The sequence below is a fragment of the Pan paniscus genome, chromosome Y, assembly GCF_029289425.2.
Source record: "Pan paniscus chromosome Y, NHGRI_mPanPan1-v2.0_pri, whole genome shotgun sequence".
NCBI classification, from domain to species: Eukaryota; Metazoa; Chordata; class Mammalia; order Primates; family Hominidae; genus Pan; species Pan paniscus.
Genome location: NC_073273.2, coordinates 28,165,008 through 28,181,428, shown reverse-complemented (window position 1 = coordinate 28,181,428; position 16,421 = coordinate 28,165,008). Strand labels below are relative to the sequence as shown.

Below are 16,421 nucleotides of genomic sequence, written 5' to 3'. Positions count from 1 at the left end.
TCTCATTATTTCTCCCAGCCCTTTGGTCACAGGGCTTCAGGACTACAATCCCAGCATGCACCCTGCTCAGGGACAGCGCGCGTCACTGTAAGAACAGGTGGACCTGTGCTGTTCTCGCTATGCTTTTTGGGAGATGTATTCTCATAAACACTCCCAGCCCTTTTGTCACTGGGCTGCAGCACTACAATCCCAGCCTGCAACGGGCTCAGGGAGAGTGCGCTAATCAGTGGAGGAAGGGGCTAGGCTCTGCACGCCTGGCTGGTCTTGCTGGGAGATGCAGTCTCATAAACACTCCCAGCCCTTTGGTCACAGGACTGCAGCGCTACAATCCTAGCATGGACCGGGCTCAGGGAAAGTGTGCGTCACTGGAGGAAGAGGCAGGGTTGTGCGCGCCTCTCTAGGCTTGGTGGAAGATGCGGTCTCATAAACACTCCCAGAACTTTCATCACTGGCCTGCAGGACTACAATCCCAGCATGCGCCCGGCTCAGGGACAGTGCGCATTACTGGAGGAAAAGGCTAGGCTGTGGACACCTCCTTCTGCTTGCTAGGAGATGTAGTTTCATAAAGACTTCCAGAACTTTCATCACAGGGCTGCAGGACTACCATACCAGGTATGCACTGGGGTCAGGGACACGGCCCGTCAGTGGAGAAAGAGGCGGGGCGGTATGCGTGTCCTTAGGCTTGCTGGGAGATGTATTTTCATAAACACTCCCAACCCTTTGGTCAAAGGGCTACAGGACTAGAATCCCAGCATGCGCCAGTCTCCGGGGCGAGGCACAGTTCTGGAAGAAGGGGCAGAGTGCTACACGCCCCACCTAATATGCTGGGAGCTGTAGTCTGTTAACTAACTGCTCTCAGCCTGTTTGTCGGTAGGCTTCAGAAATATAATCCCAGCATGTACCAAGAACCGGGGTGCATAGCCCTGGAGGGAGGGAGAGAGCGGTGTGGGTGTGGACTTCCCGGTGTGCAAAGCACTGCTGAGTTCTTATGCTATGCCGACTCTTTGCCAAGGAGAATGAGTACAGAGGTGGACCTGGAGGACAGGTCTGCGCTGAGCATTGAGAAGGGTATTACCCTACGTAGACACCTTACCTTTGCCCAAATCAGGCGGGTTGTCCTCAACCGATTGGCCCTATCCTTCTCAGGTTCTTCTTTCAGCTGTACCCAGGGTTCTTTCCAGAGCATTGCGCCTTCTGCAGCCCAGGGCGCTGCCTTCTTTCCTAAACTTCTGTGGAAACTGTCCTGATGTCTGAGACACTGTCCATTGTGCCGCAGCCCTCTTTTTACTCTAGCCAGAGCTCATGCTCAACAGCTTTTGAGAGAAATCTTCCACGTGGCCTGCTTATGAACAGCTTCAGAACTCTGCAGGGGGTGACAACGTCTGTGCCTCCCTGGAAATGTCACTCTCAATGGCGCCTTTTTCACGAATGTGAAAGTCAAGGCATCAGGAAGGTTAATTATTGGGTGGCACAAAATCTGCTAAGAGCAAAGGAGAAGACCCCATTTCCGAGGAGTGAGACTTGTGAGCCATTTTCATCCACCCATTTAAGCGGACAAGCTCCAAAATGCAAGCTGAAGCTGCTGATTATTTAGGCATTTTACGCTTGAACTCATCAGTCTCATCTCAAGTCACGCCTGACTTGCCAGTGTCTCAGAAACACAGATGGGACCTGATCTCTCAGGAACAGATAGTGTTCCAGGTTTGTTGGAGCGACATTTAAGATGTGGAGCACTTGGGGTCCTTTGAAACCCGCTATCTTCATTAGGGACTTTTACTTCTAGACAGCATGTGCATTTTGATTTTATCTATCCTCAAACTGAACTTTTGCTCATTTTAATAGTAAAAACACATTCCTGGGTGGAGACTTAATATGCTAATGAGACATGCAATGTATGCACAAATATGTACAGCTACTGCACATGTGCATCCAGAAAACGACTCAAAACCTGCTTCCTATAACACTTCTTTCCACCTTCTTATGAATAATCACGTAAAAGTCCCAGAAGGAGGGTTTCTTCAGTAACAATTAATGCTGTCTCACTCTTATGAGCAGGCTGCCCTGGAATCTCTTTCTCAGAATGTACCGTCTATTCTGCACTTAATTTTCAAAGTATTCTTTTGTGTGTGTGTGTGCAATAAATTACTCTATGCGGTACTTCTTTTGCTGCGTGTTTCTTGTTTAAATTCTTTTAAACTAAGAAAATAAGAACCAAGGTATTACATCAGCCATCAACATTTCTTGTGCCATGGCCCGGAGAGATGTCTGTCCGCTTCATTAATTTCACTTTCATTTTACTCGCAGTGAATACTATGGCACTTCCAGACTACCTGGGTAACTATCGCTGGTTGTTCCAGCGCTGTTTCACTAACGTTCTGGGGAAACCCTGTCCCTTCAGGCTTTATGGATTTCCCAGCTCCTTGAAATTGTTCTTCAACAGTCTTTCTTTGCTGAACAAAAGATGCACAGTCATGTAGATGCCCAGTCGTAGGGTTTAAATCTGAGCATTGCAAGTGTTATAATTGGGCATCATAAATGGCAAGCCAGTGAATTAGGGAAAGGCTTGTCAGCCAGACATCTGCTCCCTAGCGAGCAGTGGGGGTCATCTCGGCAGGGTTGGAGATGTCCACCGCTGGTGAGATAGGACGGTGTATGGCAAATGCCTATGACCTCCTAGAGCTTCAGTTAATGGGGTTTCGAGGGGATGCACTGGACACCTTGGTGCTTCCACTTGGCCCATGGGGATGCCCATAGTCTCCTGGACTTTAGTACATGTTCTCTCGTTGCAGGATTCTCTCAGCACCATGGGAGTCACTTCCTCTATTGACACTGAAACACACCTGGGATGTATATTTAAAAATTGAAACAGCTTTTGGCTAGATGAATAAAAAAAATTATCTTCTTTTGTAACACTATTTAGCCTGCATAGAGATTAGTTCACGAAACATGGCTGGAGAATGAGACTGTGAACGTTATCACCATTCTACAGCTAGATCTTTTCTGTAGAAATCAGGGAAAATGGTCTGAAGTATCCCATCTGCAAGCCTTTCTGGGCTGACAACAAAACCCAGCTCTACGCAGCACCTGTGGGCTAAAGCCTAGTAAGCCACAAAGCCCCTCAGAACCATTAGAAGATCATCTGTTTTAAGGGTAAGGGACCCCAGACACCACAGCCCAATACCAGCTCCAGATAGGGGCCCTCAGAGGCCTACACCTCCTTTAGAATCCCCAGCGTCCCCACACTATCAGTCTTCTGTAGAATCTAAGCTTGTTTCATCTCCTCCTTATGCTCCTCTTTCGGCCTTTGCCAGGTACAATATAGACCAGCCCATCTGTAGTTACTCACAGTGGAGCTTCACACCATGCAGGACCAGATAATTTGATTCCCTTACAGAAAGTACCAAATGGAGAGAGGACCATCAGAGTGTTTGTTCTCTTCTCAATAAATGATCTAATCCAATGTAAGCAACAGCTCTGATGGCTCTCAGAGAACTTCAGCGCATTTACTGAAGCCTTCTAGGCTCTAACTTTGACCACAATTCAACTTCACCATCCATAAATGGACCCAATGACTGCTGACCACATAGCTGCACAAAACTTTTTCTTATTGGCAAAAAATAGTAAAGACTTAAAACTTTTGCTGCTTTCACCATTTTAATGCAGAATACTTTTGCAGCACAAATGTCACCATAAGGTGGATCCTTGGGAATCCAGTACAAACTATCTCAGAAAATCTTAATGTATCCCCAACGAGCAGCAGAGGGCCTCAATAGACTTCAACAACATCTGAACTCTATGGCCACTGTAGTCCAACAAAACCAAAGAGCCTGGGATATTCTCCTAGCAAGGCAAAGAGGAACATGTTTATATCTAAAAGAAGAATGCTGTTTTTTGAGATCAATCAGTCTGGTTTAGTCCAAGACAATATTAATAATATCATCACCCAGGCAGACAAAATTGAATCTCTAGGAACTTCCATGGGAACATGCAAGCAATGTCCATTGCCTGCCTTGCTCTCTTTAATAGTACCAGACATTATTATACTTTCAGCTTTTACTTTTATTCCAATTTTGTTTAAAATGTTAACTGATTTCTTGCTCTCTTGCTTGCAGCAGCTCCATGTTTGCATGATGGTTGGCAAGGCTTTCAACCTTTGGCTGCCAGCATCTTGCCCACTGGCTCCGTGAATGATGTTGTTTACACCCAGTTAGATCACACAGGAAGAAACTTTAAGGCCCAGGCTAGGCAGAAGTAATACCCGTCTCAGCAGGAAACAGCTCCAGAAAAAGTGGCTTAACCCCTCAACCTCCAATAAGATGATTGCCCTAAAATCTCTTAGGGGGAAATTGAGGCAGAATAGATAGTCCAGAAAATGACCATGATCTCGGGATACAGAAACCATGGTGACTGTACGGCCAACACAATAAGCCTTAGCATTCGCATTGTAATTGGGCTTATTCAAGCAAAGCTATCCTCATTAAGGACTTTCTGTTCTAGAGAGCATGTGCATTTTGATTTTACCTGTCCTCAAACTTAAATTTTGCTTATTTTAATAGCAAAAAAATACACCGCCTAGCCAGGCACGGTGGCTTATACCTCTACTCTCAGCACTTTGGGAGGCTGAGGAAGATGGATCACTTCAAACCAGAAGCTCGAGATTAGACTGGCCAACATAGTGAAACCCCGTCTCAATTAAAAATACAAAAATTAGCAGGGTATGGTGGTGCATGCCTGTAATCCCAGATACTCAGGAGGCCGAGGCACGAGCATGGCTTGAACTCAGGAGGCAGAGGTTGCAGTGAGCAGAGATCACACCGCTGCACCTCAGCTTGGAAAACACGGTGAGACTCTGTCTCAAACAGACAAACAAACAAACAAACAGAAATACACTCTTGGGTGGAAATCTAAGATGCTAACGAGACATGCAACATATGAACAAGCATGTACAGCTACTGAGCATGTGCACCCAGAATACCACTCAGAACATGCTTCCTAGCAACTCCTCTTCCCTCCTCCTTATTAACAATAATGTAAAACTGCCATAAAGGGGTTTCTCCAGCGACAATCCACGCTGTCTCACTCTTATGAGCAACCCACCCTGGAATATCTCTCTCAGGGTGTACTGTATTCTGCACTTAACTTTCAAATATTTTCTTTTCCAATAAATTATGCTGTACTTTTTTTCTTTGTGTCTCTTTTTTAAATTCTTAAAAACTACGAAGACAAGAACAGAGGTATCACATCAGTTGGCAACACAGCAATAAGTCAGCCTCCTTCTTGTAAGCATAGCCCATGTAGAAAAGGAGAGTCACATCACCTAGGTGCTGGATCCAGAGACATGTCACAATTTATCCCATGCACAAAGTTAAGGTCATTGAGGAGAGTCGTATTAAATAGTTTCTGGGCTCAGGGATATGTCACAATGGCTCCTGTGAGCAGAGATCCAGCAGCATAATCACATAACTGGTGTGCTGGACACAGCGATAAGCCACCCTTTCATCTGTGAGCATGACCCAGGCAAGAAAGAAGAGCCACAGCATTTAGGTGCTTGCTGCAGAGGTACTTAACAATCTCTCTTATGGGCAAAGCTCAGGTAAGAGAGAAGAGTCAAATCTCCAAGATGATTCATGTAGAAATTTGTCACAAGAGACTTTTTAGGCAGGGCCCATGCTGGATCTTCTTATCTTCCAGAAGTTAGGTCCAGGGATACGTCAGAATACCCAAAATGCACAGGGCTCAGTCAATAAAGGAGAGTCACATCACCCAGGTGCTGGGTCTAGACATATGTCACATCTCTTGTGGGGAAATCTCAGGTGAAAAAGGAAGGTCCCATCAAATAGTTGATAGGCCCAGAGATATGTCACATTGCCTCCTGCTTGAAGTGTCTAGGCCAAAGACTCACATCACATTGGTGCTAGGCCCGTGTTCATATATAAACATTCAACCAGAGTTGAAATGGTGGCTCATTTCTAAACCCAGCTTATAGGCAAGGGAGGACTCTCTTATCCTGACCTAGTTAATTGTAATGATGTTGACTCTCATACCTGGGCTTAATGCTACAAGTATGATCTTGGGTCCCTACCATTAGGAAGGTCTCAAAGTTGATTACAACTCTCATTCATACTGTATAGGGCCATTGAGTAGTACATAGAGCGTGCTAACTGGGCCGAGCACATAGGTGAGATTGTGACACTCATATGCACACCCAGCCAACAGTAACTATTGTCAACCTCTCACGGGAACACAGGTCAGTCTGCGGAGGAATTGAGGTTCTCATACACAAATCCAGTCTGGTGTTGAGACGGTTATTCGTGGGCTTAGACCCAACATACAGGAGATGTTGAATGTCATGCCTACAACTGAGACAGTTGTGGGATTGTTAATCTAATTCCTGGACCATTCTGCAGCTTTCATTGTGAAATTTGCCAGTGCCTAGCACCTGAGTGCCTTGACGGTCTTGCATGGACCCAGCCCACAGATGCGATATTCACATATTGCTGGATCCAGCATATTGAGGATGTAACTCTGTTCTTCTTCCTTGGCACTGCCCACAGTGAGCATTTTGACATATCGCTAGACCTTGCACCCAGGTGATGTGCGTCTCCTCTTCTGCCTTGGTGCTGCCCACAGGAAGCGTTGTTATATATAGCTTGGCCTCGCACCCAGGTTATGTGACTCTCCGGCTTGCACACTGCCCATATGGGACACTGTGTTATATTGCTGGGTCCACTACTCAGGCGATGTAACTCCCCTGTCTGGGCCCTGCCTTACAGGGGCATTGTGATATATTTCTGTGCTCATCAGCCAGGTAATGTGATTCTCTTCTCCTGCCTGGTCCCTTTACACAGAAGGGATTGTGACATGTTGCTGGGCTTAGCACCAAGTTGATATTGATGTGAATCTTCTGCCTGGATCGAGTTCACAGAAGGCATTGTAAAATACCTCTGGGTCCATCACCTATTTGATATGACTCTCCTCTCTTACCTGAGCGTTGCCCATAAGAGAGATTGTGACATATCTCGGGGTCTAGCAGTGGGATGATGTGACTTCTCCCTGCCTGGGTCATGCCCACAGAAGGAAGTGTGACTTATAACTGGGCACAGCACACGGGTGACGTGATTCTTCTGCCTCGTCCCTACATACAGGAGTCATTGTCAAATACCTCTGGGCCCATGATCTAGACTATGTGACTCTCTACTTCTAGGGCCTGCTCACAGTAAGGATTGTGACATATTACTTTGCCCAGTACCTACATCATGTGACATTTCTCTCATGTCTGGGCTCCTTCTTGGAGATGAATGTGACATATAGCTCGGACTGGCCCCTAGGTTCTATAACTTCTCGTTTTTCAAAATCCTACCCACCAGGGGCATTGAAACATCTCTCTGGGCACTTCACTTAGGTAATGTTACATTGTTGCCTGGAGCCTCCCCTCAGGGGGTATTGTGTCATATTGCTGGACCCAGTACCTTCATGATATTACTCTCCTTTCTTGCCTGGGCCTTGTATACATTGTGTATTATAATATATGGCTGGGTTCAATGACTAGGTGATGCAACTCTTATGCATAGCACCTACGCACAGGGACCTTATGACATTTCTTTAGCTCTGACTCTCCTCTTTTTCCTTAGCCCTGCCAAAAAGGGAGGTGGTGACATATATCTGGACCTAGCAACCAGCTAATATGGCTCTCCTCTTTTGCCTGCACCCAGCATATTTTAGGTGTTGTGTCATATCCTTTGTCTCAACACCTGCAGGATGAAAGGCTCCTGCTTGAGCCCAGCCATCAGTAAAAATCGTCATTCTCCCACACGAACATGGACCATAATTGAGGTTCTGAAACTCACACCCAGAGGCAGTCAAAAGTTGGAAAGTTGGCTCTTATAAGTGGATATGGTCTGCCAGTGGGTTTGTTACACCCTGACCGAGATCCAAAACACTTGTGAGGCTGTGACTACACTAAGATAAGTCAGTTTTCAAAAGGGATTAAGGCTCTCATGGAAAAAATCCATTCCTCCATTGAGATTGTGACTTATGCATATAGATGCAACATACAGGAGGCGTTCACTCTCATACCCAGAACTGACACTTATGTGGGATTGTTAATCTCATCCATGGACCTTCTTGCAGGTGTGATTCTGACGTACACCTCTAGCCAGCACCTGAATGTTTTGCTATTTTTGCCTGGGTGTAGCCCACAAATGAGATTGGGATATATCCCTGAATCCAGCATCTAAGTAATATGCTTCTATTCTCCTGTCTTGGCACTGCCCATAATGGGTATCCTGATCTTTCACTGGTCCTGGCACTTTGTTATGTGACTCTGTCCTGTGCTTTGCCCATATGAGCCATTGTGACATATTGCTGGGTCCAGCACCCAGGTGATGTAACTCTTGTCTAGGCTTTGCCTACAGGGGGCATTGTGATATATCTCTGCACTGATCACCCAGGTGATGGGACTCCCTTCTCCTGACTGCTGCCTGTTCATAGCAGGAATTGTTACAAATCGTTGAGGGCAGACTGTAGGTAATGTGACTGTCTTTTTACTGAGCGCCACCCACAGGAGGCATTGCAAAATATCTATGAGCCTCTCACCTAAATGAGGTGACTCTTTGCCTGGGCCCATTTCTCAGGGGCATTGTGACATATGGCTGACCTCAGCATCGAGGTGATGTGAGTTTCTTCTATGGCTAGTGCTCTGACCAAAGAGAGATTACAATGTATCACCAGGCCCAGTACCTGAGTGATTGGACTCTCCCCTCTTGGCTGTGTCCTGCATATATTGTGTATTGTGACATATCACTGGGTCCATCACCTAGGTAATGTGACTCACGTGCATGGGCCATTTCCACCTGGGTATGATGACATATCTTTTTGTTCATCACTTAGGCGATGCAACCCTCCTCTTTGCCTTCGGCCCCGCATAATTTAGCTATTGTGATGTATCACTGGGCCAATAGCCTAGACAATAGGAAGCTTCTGCCAAGGCCCTGACTACTGGGGGCCTTGTGACATTGCTCTGCATTTATCACCTAGAAAATGTGATCCCTCTCATTTCTGCCTGAGCCCTAATCACAAGAAAAATTGTAGCATACTTCTGGGCCCAGCAAACAGGTGATGTGTTTCTCCTGCCTGTGCCTTGTTCACAGGGAAAATTGTGACATATCGCTGGGCCCAGAACCCAGGTGAGGTGACTCTGCTGCATGTGTCGTGCTTTCAGGAGGGAGCAAGAACATATCCCTGGCAGAACACCTAGGGATGTGACTCTCTTGCCTTGTCCCTGTCCTCAGGGGAGACTGTGACATATCCCTGACACAGACCCAGGTGATGAGACTCTCCTGCTTCGTGACTACCCAAATGTGAAGTTGTTACATATATTTTGGCTTAGCACGTAGATGTGATGATGACATTCATACCTTAAACCAACCAATAGGAGAGAAACTTTCTCTCATAGCCAGGCTTAACAAAACTTGCAAAATTATGGGTCTTCTCTTACTGTGAAGGTCAGAGAAAATAAACACTCTTGCATATCATATAAAGCACTCAGATGGTACAGTGTCATCACAGGGTCCAGAACACAGGTGAGATTGTGTTCTCTGTGTGCACACCCACCAATCATCTGAATTGTCATTCTTACACAGGAACAGAGGTGATTGTGGAGGTCCTAAATCTCATACCTGAATCAGTCCACAGTTGGAACTGTAACTATCATATGTGAACATCCGATCACAGTTGGGATAGTGACTTATTTCTGAACCCAGTTTATGGCCAAGTAAAGATCCTCTTATCTGGATCCATCCAGCTGGAGAGATGTTGACTCTCATACCTGGGCTTATGGCCACAGGTACAATCATAAGTTCATATCAGCACGAAGACCTCAGAGTGGATTATGTTTAATGCATACTGTACAAGGCCCACAGGAGGTACATAGTGTCCTAACAGGGCCCAGCAAACAGGTGAAATTGTAACACTCATGCACACTCTGGTGACAATAAAAGTTACCATCCTCAAAAATGGGCACAACTGGCTGGGCGCAGTGGCTCACGCCTGTAATCACAGCACTTTGGGAGGCCAAGGTGGGTGGATCATGAGGTCAGGAGGTCAAGACCATCCTGGCCAACATGGTGACACCCCGTCTCTCTACTATTTATGATTATGATTATGATTATGATTATGATTATTTTGAGACAGAGTCTTGCTCTGTCACCCAGACTGGAGTGCAGTGGCACCATCTAGGCTTACTGCAACATCCGCCTCCCGGGCTCAAACAATTCTCTTTTCTCAGCTTCCTGAGTAGCACGGACTACAGGCTTATGCCACCATGCCCAGCTAATTTTTGTATTTTTAGTGGAGACGGGGTTTCACCATATTGGTTAGGCTGATCTCAAACTCCTGACCTCAGGTGATCCACCCACCTTGACCTCCCAAAGTGCTGGGATTACAGGCATGGGACACTGCGCCTGGCCACCCTATCTCTACTAAAAATACAAAAATTAGCTGAGCGTGGTGGCATGTACCTGTAATCCCAGCTACTTGGGAAGCTGAGGCAGGAGAGTTGCTTGAACCCAGGAGGCAGAGGTTGCAGAGAACCGAGATCGCCCCACTGCACTCTGGCCTGGAGATAGAGTGAGACTGCATCTCAAGGGACCAAAAGAAATAAGAAAGAAAGAAAAAGAAAGGAAGAAAGAAAGAAAGAAAGAAAGAAAGAAAGAAAGAAAGAAGAAAGAAAGGAAAAGAAGAATGAAAGAAGAAAGAAAGAGAAAGAAAGAAAGAAATGAATGAATGAAAAGAAAGAGAATGAAAGAAGAAAGATAAAGAAAGAAAGGAAAAGAAAGAATGAAAGAAGAAAGAAAGAGAAAGAAAGAAAGGAATGAATGAAAAGAAAGAATGAAAGAAGAAAGAAAGAGAAAGAAAGGAAGGAAGAAAGAAAGAGAAAGAAAGAAAGAAAGAAAGAAAGAAAGAAAGAAAGAAGAAAGAAAGAAAGAAAATTGACTCTCATATATGGATCTTGTCCACAGGTAGGTGGGTGACTCTCAAACCAAAATTCATTACATCTGTGAGACTGTAACTCTCCTAAGGGGAGAAATTCTTCTCAGCCAGAGAAGACTTATTTATGAATCCAGTTCACTGTTAAGATTGGGACTGGCGTACTTAGGCCCCACATACAAATTCTCATACTTGGAATCTGGACATGTGTGAAGTTGTTCATGTCATCCCTGTTGCTTTCTGCAGGTGGGATTGTGACATACATCTCTGCCCAGCTCCAGAGTGTTTTAGATGTTTCCTGTGTCCAGCTCACAGATGGGATTCTGATATATCACTGAAGCCAGCACTTAGGTGATGTGACTCTTATCTCCTGCCTTGGTGCTGCCCACAGGGGACATTGGGACATATCACTTGGCCTTACACCTAGGTAATGTATGTTTTCTGTCTTGCATTAGTGCTACTCACAGGTGCGTTGTGATGTATTGCTGGGACCCACATCCAGGTTATGTGACTCTTCTGCCAGTGCCCTGTCCACAATGGCCATTTTGACATATTGCTGCATCCAAAAGCTAGATGATCTACCTCTCCTTCCTGAGTTTTGCCCAAGAGGATGTTGTGAAATATCTTTGTGCCCATCACCCGTGTGGTGTGATTTTCTTCTCCTGCCTAGTCCCTGCTTAAAGAAAGTATTGTGACATATCACTTTGCCCAGCACCTAGCTCATGTTACTCTTCTTTTGTTTTTTAGGAATTGTTTGGAAAGAGATTGTAATACATTGGTGGGTCCAACTTCTCGGTGACATTACTCTGTTGACTTTGCCCTACAAGCAGAAAACACTGTGACACATTATTGGGGCCAACACCCAAGTGAGTCTCCTGCCTGAACCCTGCCTACAGCAATTTGTGACATAAGGCATTGGGACATATCTCTGGGCCCATCAACTATTTGACAAGACTCTTCTTTTTTAACAAAGGCTTTGCCCATAGGAGAGATTGTGACATAATTCTGAGCCCAGAAAATAGGTGATGTTTCTTTTGTTTTCTGCTTGAGCCCCACATTGTGATATATTCCTGTTCTCAGCAACTGAGGGAAGGGAATCTCCTGCCTGGGTCTTGCATACAGGGAGCCTTGTAAAATCTTTCCACACCATCACCTAACAGATTTGACCCTCATCTTCTGCCTTGGCCATGTTTACAGAAGGGAGAGTGGGTTATTCCTAGACCCAGCACACAGATCATATGATTCTGCATCCCGGTCTCTCTAGAGGGGTCATTTTGACGTATCTCTAGACTCATCAACTAGATAATGTGATGCTCCTCTTCTCCCTGAAACCTATCCATATTGTGAAATATGGAGATTTTGAAATACAGCCTGGCACAGCACCCACATGATGGTACTCTCTTCTCATGCTTGGGTGCTGTCCACAGGCATCATTGTGACTTATAGCTGGGTACAGTCTTCAGGTGATGTAACTCTCCTCTGTTTTTGGGCCCACACACACAGGGCATTACCATATAGCTCTGCTCCTCTGACCTAGGTGATGTGACTCTCCTGTCTGTTACCTCCTCTTAGGAGGTATTGTGATATATTGCTGGGCCAAAACTGAGGTGATGTATCCTTTTGTCTTGCCCGGGCCCTGCATACATGGTATATGGTAACATATGTCTGGGTTGAACAAATAGGTGATGTGACTCTTCTGCATAAGTCTTGCCAACAGGGGTATTATGACATACCTTTATATTCATTGCCTAGGCGATGTGACTCTCCACTCTTATCTGGGCCCTTCCAAAAGAGGGCATTGTGATATATCACTGACCCTACCACCAAGGTGATGTGATTGTTCTCTTTTTCCTGGGTTTGCATACTTTGGGTATTGTGACATATCCCTGGGCCCAAAACTTAGGGAATAAAAGGTTTATTCCTCTATCTTATGCACAGTGAAACTTGTAACATATTTCTGCATTCATCACCAAGAAGATGTGACTCTTCTGCCTGCATCCTGACCACAGAGAGGATGGTGACATATTGCTAGATCCAGCATGCAGGTGATGTGTCTCTGCTGCCTGGGTCCTAATTTGAGAAGTGGATTGCAACATACTGATGCCTGAGCATTCAGATAATGTGACTGTTGCCTGGTCTCTGCTCTCAGGGAAGTGACATATCACTGGCCCAGCGTCCAACAGATTTTACCCTCCTGCTCTCTTCCTATACGCAGGTGTAATTATGACATATATCTTGGAACACAACACACAGGTGCAATGATGACTTTCATATGTCAAACTAGCCAATAGGAGAGATACTGCTTCTCCTAGCTACACTTAGGGAAATGAAAAAAAAAAACATGGGTCTCCACGCTAGGATCATCCACTCTCTCACATATTACAGAAAGCTCTCAGGTGGTAGAGATTCTTATCACAGGGCCCAGCACACAGGTGAAATTTGTTTCTCGTATGCACACCCTGCACCCTCCTGACCATTATGATTTTCACCCTCACATATAAACAGAACCCACTGGTGAGGTCCTGAATTGCACACATGAATCAGTTTATAGTTGGAACTGTGACTCTCATATGTAATCATCTGTCCAGAGTTGGAATGGGAACTTCGTTAAAAACCCAGCGCATAGAAAGTTGATGATTGTCTTATCTGGACCCCGCCAATTGTAAAGGTGTTGACTCATATATTGGCTTAGGGCCATAGGTATGATCATGGGTCCATGTCAGCATGAAAATCTCTGAAAGAATTGAGACTGTCATGCATAACATATAAAGCCCTCAGGTGCAACACAGATAGTCCTAATAGGGCTCAGCACACAGTAATATAATGACATTGGGATGCACACCCAGCCAACATTAAAAATTGTCGTTCTTTCACATGATCATAGTTCGCTTTTGAGGCTCTGAATCCCACACCCGAAGGCAGTTTCAAAAGTTGAAAAATTGACTCTCATATGTGAGAGTCACAGATGTGTTGATGACTCTGAGATCATGAGTCAGCACACCTGGGAAGCTGTGATTTCAATTAGGGGACAAAGTCTGCAAGAGAAAATAGGGTTGCCACGCACAAGTTTAGTCCACTATTGAGATAGTGACTTGTGTACTTAGATCAAACATACAAAAGGTGTTCACTCTCGTGCCTAAAACCAGAATATGTGCAGGATTAATCCCATATCTGGACCTTCCTCCAGGTGGCATTGTGACAAATATACACTTTTGTCCAGCACCTGAGTGATTAGACTCTTCTGTTTAAGCCCAGATCACAAATAAAATTGGGACATATCATTGGACCTAGAACGTAGGTGATGTGGCTCTATTCTCTTGCCTTCATGCTGCCCACAGGGAGCATTGTAACGTATCACTGAACTTAACACCTAGGAGATTAGAGGCTCCTGCCCAAACTCTGTCCACAGTGAGCCTTGTAGCCTATTTCTGCTTCCAACGCCAGATGATGTGACTCTCCTTTCTGCCTGCACCTTGCCCACAGGAAAGATTCTGACATATCACTGGGCCCAGTAATCGGTAATCACGTGATGTGTCTCTCCTGCTATGGCCTTGCCCACAGGGAGTGTAGTGACATATCACTGAGCTCAATATTCAGGTGATTTGTCTCTGCTGCATATACTCTGATTTCAGGAGGGGATTGTAACATATCCCTGGTGAGCACACAAGTGATGGGACTCCCTTCCTAACCTCTGACCTCAGAAAACATTGTTACATATCCCTGGCCCAGCCTTAGGTATGTGACTCTCCTACATGGTCCCTGCCATCAGGGAAGATATTGACAAATCTCTGGCCAAGCATCCAGGTGATGTGACTCTCCTGCTACCTCCCTACCCAGAGGAGAGATTGAAAAATATATCTTGGCCAGCTCACAGGTGTAATGACTCTCATACCTCAAACCTGCCACTAAGAGAAACATTGTTTTTCATAGTGAGGCTTTGGAAAACAGGTAGGTCCTAAGTTTTCCTTTTGTATGAAGGTCTGAGGGGAATACCACTCTCTCTTATATTATATAAAGCCCTTAAATGGTACAAAGAGTATTATCACAGGGATATGTTGCACAACCTAGGGAAGGGGCCCAGTTATATGTCACAATTACCCCAGGAGGCAGGGCATATGCATGAGAAGAGAGTCACATCACATATGTGCTGGCCTAAGTGATATGTCATCATCCTCACTGTGGACAGGTCTCAGTAAAAACAGGAGAGTCATATCATTCTAATAATAGTCTCAGAGATACATCACAATGACTCCCCTGGGCAGAAACAAGAAACAAGAAACAAGGGATAAGAGTCACATCACCTGTGGGCTAGGCCCAGAGATGTCACTCTTACTTCCGTGGGCATGTGTCAGGCTGGAGAGGAGAATCACATCATTTAAGCACTGGACCAAAAAATACATCACAATCTTTCTATGGGCAAAACCCAGGTAAGGGAATAGAGCCATATCAAATAGTTCATGGGCTCAGAGATATGTCACTATGCTCTCTGTGGGCACGGTTCAGGTAGGACAATCACATTACATTGGTGCTTGTTCAGCAATATATCCCAATGCCTTCTGAGGGCAGAGCCAAGATAAAAGAGTAAAATCATTTTGGAGTTTTACCTATCGATATGTCACAATCTCCCCCTTGGGCAGAACCTGAAAAAAAGCAAAGAGTCACATTAGCTAAATGCTGCGCCTGGTGATAAGTCACAATTCACCCTGTAGGCAGAGACTAGACAGAAGATAGAGTCACATCATCTAGTGACTGGTGCAGAGATATGCCACCATGCCCTCTGTAGGCAGAGTTCAGACAGGAGAGCTATGTCACCTGTGTTTTGGACCCAGAAATATGTCACAAGAGCTCATGGACAGAGCACAGAAAAGACAGTCACATAACCTGAATATAGGGTTAAGTGGTATGTCCCAATGCCTCCTGTGAGCATTCCAAGGCAGGAGAGGAGACTCACATCACCTGTGTGCAAGACCCAGTGATAGGTCACATGGAGGAGTACCACTGTCATGCATATTGTGTAAACTATGGTAGAGAAATTGTCACCACAGGGCTCAGCACACTGGTGAGATTATGCTTCTCAGATGCACACCCCACCAATATTCAGGATGGTCTCTATCACACGTGGAGAGAGTCCACTCTTGAGGTCCTGAATTACACATGCAGACACAGTCCACAATGGGGATTCTGACTTTCATATGTGAACACCCAGCCACAGGTGGGATGGTGACTTATTTTTAAACACAGCTCATAGGCAGTTAAGAACTCTTACTTGGAACTTGCCAATTAGAAAGATGTTGACTGTCATACCAGGGCTTAAAGCTAAAGGTACCAGGAGGGGTCCGTGCCTGCTTAAGGTTTCAGAGAGGATTGTTATATTCATGCAGACTCTATAAAGACTTCATGTGGTGAAGAGAGTGTCCTGACAGGGCCCAGAACAA

The 16,421-nt window shown here is 45.4% G+C and overlaps 1 long non-coding RNA gene across 1 annotated transcript; it reads left to right on the top strand.

Annotated features, from left to right (window-relative positions):
- Nucleotides 1-205: 205 nt before the first annotated feature.
- LOC134729860 (uncharacterized) lies at nucleotides 206-2,157 on the top strand. The gene is made up of 2 exons (XR_010111356.1): nucleotides 206-612; nucleotides 1,147-2,157. It is a non-coding gene; the product is annotated as an uncharacterized LOC134729860 (long non-coding RNA).
- The last annotated feature ends 14,264 nt before the right edge of the window (nucleotides 2,158-16,421 follow it).